This window comes from Centroberyx affinis, unplaced genomic scaffold (assembly GCF_046629955.1).
Source record: "Centroberyx affinis isolate AG114_WGS23_722 - 3 ecotype Tasmania unplaced genomic scaffold, CSIRO-AGI_Caff_v1 ptg009292l_1, whole genome shotgun sequence".
NCBI lineage: Eukaryota > Metazoa > Chordata > Actinopteri > Beryciformes > Berycidae > Centroberyx > Centroberyx affinis.
The window spans coordinates 1-5,000 of record NW_027284478.1 but is presented as its reverse complement, the minus strand read 5'-3'; the positions used below and the strand labels follow the sequence as shown (position 1 = coordinate 5,000).

The window sequence follows — 5,000 nt, the reverse complement described above, 5'->3', positions numbered from 1 at the left end:
AAACACAGACTGTTCTGATCAGTTTCTCTGTTATCTCTCTACCTGCAACACAGACAGTCATGGACTTCAGAGACCAGCTGCATAAAGATAGACCTGGTCTGAGACTTAAATGTGACCTTTAGAGACCAGCTGCATAAAGATAGACCTGGTCTGAGACTTAAATGTGACCTTTAGTCAAACTTGCTATAGATATTTATATCGACCTGTTCCTACTACTTCTTGGTTGTTGTAGATCTCTCATGTGTTGTTTCTCTCTCTATAGACTCTCTCTCTTCTTCAGGTTCTTCCCAAAAACCAAAGATTTGCCGTCTTTTATGAAACAGCTTCAGTATTTAAACTTCCCGCTCTGACAGTTAGGCCGACTCGTTGCCATAGCAACAAAGATCTTAACTCAAGATTAGCCAGGGGGAAGGTGGCTACCTGTTCTACATCTAAATAAGTAGTAATATTGTAATATTAATGTAATGTTGTAATATTTAAGTAACAGACAGTCTTAGTTAGACTAGTCCAACCTGAGAATCTAAGACCAGTCTGAGGCTTAGACTAGACTTAAACTAGCTTTATGCAACTGGCCGCTGGACAAAATCATATCTGAAATCTCAAATATTCTCAGATTTGGGTCTGAGAGACAAAACCTCATCAAATGGGGGTTCTAATGTGGCTCTAATGTGGACTAAACTAGGGTCCTTGATGTGAAACAGGTTGAGAAGTACAAGTCCAGCCCTGATGTGACTTTTTGTTCATTTTTTTAAAGTTTTTTTTTACATTTTCCATCTTCTTTACTGGTAATCTTCACTGTTTTCACATACATGCGCCACAATAACAGATATATGTTTTTTGTTAATAGGTGTCACTTCTGCTTTCTGCTTCTCGTTATTTCCACGGTCCCGCCTCCTGTCAATCAAAACCCGGTCGAGCTGCAAACCCGACAGACTAAGACCGCAGACGGACTCTTCCTCCGGCCCGCCGTCTGCAACGGGAAACGAAACGAAACAAACAAACAAACAAACAAAAAATTGGAAAACAGGAAGGGGAACCGCAGGAGATGAGCAGAGACTCCCAACATGCTTTAGGAAAACATTTTTTTATATTTGCACGTTACGAGGCTGTAAATAAATATATCAAAACCAGATCACAACAAACCTGATGTGACATGCGGTTTAATACGCCAGCACACAGGAGAGTGAGAGAGAGCAGAGCAGACGGAGGAGGAGGAGGCTGGAGGAGGAAGAGGAGGAGGAGGGGGAGGAGGAGTTAAAGGTCCAGTTGCCACGTACGAACACGTCATTCTCGTACATTCCGTCAGATGTGTTGTTGCTGAGGAAGTCGTCCCAATAAAAAAGCCACTCGTCATAATCTTCATCTTCATCAGATTCTCCCCGCGATAAAACGACTACAGCAGCTGTAGAGAGAGAGAGAGAGAGGGAGAGAGAGAGAGGGGGAGAGAGGGGGGAGAGAGAGTGAGAGGGGGGAGAGAGAGAGAGAGGGGAGAGAGAGTGAGAGAGAAAGAGAGAGAGACAGAGAGGGGGGAGGGAGAGAAGGAGGGGGAGAGAGAGTGAGAGAGAAAGAGAGAGAGAGAGAGAGGGGAGAGAGAGAGGGGGGAGAGAGAGTGAGAGAGAAAGAGAGAGAAAGAGAGAGAGAGGGGAGAGAGAGAGGGGGAGAGGGGAAAGAGAGAGAGAGAGGGAGGGGGGAGAGAGAGTGAGAGAGAAAGAGAGAGGGAGAGAGAGAGAGGGAGGGGGAGAGAGAGTGAGAGAGAAAGAGAGAGAGACAGAGAGAGAGGGGGGGAGAGAGGGGAAAGAGAGAGGGGGGGAGAGGGGAGAGAGAGAGAGGGGGAGAGAAAGAGAGACAGAGAGAGAGAGAGGGGAGAAAGAGAGACAGAGAGAGAGAGAGGGGAGAGAGAGAGAGAGAGAGTGAGAGAACCAAAAACACTCTCAATCCATTTCTCCACGTTTCATTTTCCAGCATCTCTCTGAGCCTTACCGAGAACAGGCCGTTTCTGTCTCCGTGTCTTTAAGGCTCATTAATATTAACGACCCCTCTGTTCCGATTGGCTAACCGTTTCCAGAGTGAAACGTGAGACACCGCGGCCAGGCAGCTACAGGTAGGGAAAACTCTCCGGTTAATAAACAAAGACAACCGCTCAACCGCTTTGAAAAAAACACTTTGTTAGTCTATTATTTCTTACAAAAACGATAATGTTTAATCCAGTACAGTCCAGTTCAGTCCAGTTCAGTCCAGTTTAGATAATGAGCGAACCTTTGTGACGCCACAAAGTTACTGAAGTCCAAACGGCTCGTTTAGAGGCTTTTCTAATATGGATTGTGTGGATTTAGTTTTGATACTTTCACCATGTTTAGATAGACCATCCAACTCCTTTATCACCACAGAGGTCCTGCTTTACCAGATGGGACCTTTACACAGTGGGAGGAGCCAACTGCGAGACATCAAAGGCCCGGCTCGCCCTCCGTCAGCCTAGTCTTGTTTTCAGTATAGCTGCTACATCATTTCATGGTTCTGTCTTGGAAACAACAGAAGAAATTGGAGGTTCTTACCAGCTACCAACTACCATTGACTCTCTCTCTATTTTCCCTATAGTTACTCCATCATGTCATGGTTCTCTCTCCTAGGAAATTAATAGTTCCTGTCTAGGAAATTGTGGACATGACCAATAAAGCGTCACCAAACTCCCCTCTGTGCCCGGAGAGGAAGAGAAACCTGCTGACAAGAATAACTTTGGTTTATACTGCTGTGTGGTTATGTAAAGACGGCAAGTATGTATGTATGTTCTCTATATACAAAAAAATATTACAATGATGATTGTATTGTATGTAGTTGTAGTAATATTGACCTGTGACGCTTCACTCTGAATGCTTTGGCAACACATAACTTTCTCTTGTAATGCCAGTGAAGCCGACTTGAATTGAAAAGTAGAATTAAATGGAATGTATTGGAAGTAATGAAGTCAAGACAGAAAGAAAGACTCTTTAAAGACTTTCTCAGACCTGGAAATTAGCAAATTCATTTCCAAGATTTTTCCAGGTAATAACTGATGAAGTGACTCACATGTTATCTGTGTGTATGTGTGTGTGTGTGTGTGTGTGATAGCAACAAAGCAAACACAGTAACCCACAGTCGGCTCTCTAACTCACCGACGGCCCACAGCAGCAGGTAAACCTTCATCATCGTCACTCTCTTCTTCTTCTTCTTCTTCTTCTTCTCCTCTGAGCCTGTGATCTCCTCCGAGCTTTTGGTGGGAAAAACTCCAAACCAAAACCAACCTCCAGCTGAACGTCACCCTGAAGACTTTAGATCGGTTTTACTTCTGCTTCCTGCTTCTCTGACATTCATCTTTTCCCTTTCCCTTTCTATCTTCAACCAGTAGGTATCGTTCTCTTCTGTGGCTCCGTTAGGCCCCGCCTCCCGTCAGTCATAACCCCAGCAGGAGATGAGCAGAAACTCTCCTCCTGGTCCCGTCACACGTTTCACTACCAAGCTTCAATCAAACCCACAGGACTTTATTTGAAATTCTAGTCCAGATCCCAAGGTTTCCAAAGACACCAAACATGTCAGGCTGAACTACAGGGAAATGTGGAGAAAATGAAGCTCAACACATCTAAATTTTCTCAATTTTATGCGATGGAGCAGATACAGAATATTATGTGATGTTGTCGTACAATACGGTAAACAAAAATTCTAACTTTGAAGCTATTTAAGGGGGAAATTAATGCTCAAGTCGGGGAGCGAGGGGTTAAAAATACAATCGATTATAACATGAAAGATGTTGCAATTTATAAGCAAAGATCTTAAATTGGCAAATAATAATTCACAGTAAATTATATAATGATGCCAGCAATTATTTTGCAGTAGTGAAACTCAATTATTCAAAGTCTCTTTTTGGTGCTACATAGTTTTATAAATCTACTATAATAATATATATAAAGTCTTATTATATAGTGTTCTATTGCTACATAGTGTTTTATAAATCTACTCGACTACTGTTCTGTACTATAATAGTATATATACTGGGGTCAAAGGTCTATTTATTTTACAGTGTGTTCCTGCACTCTGACAAAACACACAAACTTCACTACTGAGTATTTATTTATTTGTTTACCTCTGAAACTAGAAGCTTTCTTTTCCAGGTTAATTAGGAGCGTATCGGAGTCAGATTACATATCAGATTATTACATCATATATCAGATTAGGAGCGTATCAGAGTCAGATTACATATCAGATTATTACATCATATATCAGATTAGGAGCGTATCAGAGTCAGATTACATATCAGATTATTACATCATATATCAGATTAGGAGCGTATCAGAGTCAGATTACATATCAGATTATTACATTATATATCAGATTAGGAGCGTAACAGAGTCAGATTACATATCAGATTATTACATTATATATCAGATTAGGATCGTATCAGAGTCAGATTACATATCAGATTATTACATTATATATCAGATTAGGAGCATATCAGAGTCAGATTACATATCAGATTACTAGGGCTGCCCCCTAACAGTCGACCAAACCGTTAGTCGATGAGAAGAGTCTTAGTCGACCAAGTTTTCATTGGTCAGTTAGTCACAGGAAAAAAAACAAAAAAACCTCAAACTACATTCGGGAGCTGTGCCTTGTGCCTTGTCGTTACAAAGTTATTAGACCAGGGTTGCCAACTTTGGGGACCTGGCTGTATGTGTGTGTGTCTGTGTGTCCTTCGCATATCTCGACAACCGTTCGTCCGATCGACTTCACACTTGGAGGGTGTACTGCTGGGGACCCAAGGACGTGCGGTGTCGGATTTGGTGCAATTTGGACACGCGACACATTCAAAATTAATAAACTTTGAATAAAGTGAACAGTGCTCTGTGCAGCAGCAGCGGGGCTCAAAGCAAGCGACTGATAGCCCACGCCTATTGTGTGGTTTTCTTTTGGTGAACCAGAGTGTATTTCAGCAGTGTTTTTTCCTGTTGTCGTGGTTTCCCAAGGAGACA

General features: G+C 42.3%; 1 long non-coding RNA gene across 1 annotated transcript in view; it reads right to left on the bottom strand.

Annotated features, from left to right (window-relative positions):
- The window catches only part of LOC139640387 (uncharacterized), a 3,900-nt gene extending 551 nt beyond the window's left edge, over positions 1-3,349 (bottom strand). The window contains exons 1-3 of the long non-coding RNA XR_011694910.1: positions 3,150-3,349; positions 1,144-1,402; positions 1-970 (exon numbers count right to left, since the gene is read on the bottom strand). The exon at positions 1-970 is cut by the window's left edge and continues 551 nt beyond it. This is a non-coding gene — a long non-coding RNA (uncharacterized lncRNA). The remainder of the gene's footprint in view (positions 971-1,143; positions 1,403-3,149) is intronic.
- Between the last annotated feature and the right edge of the window lie 1,651 nt (positions 3,350-5,000).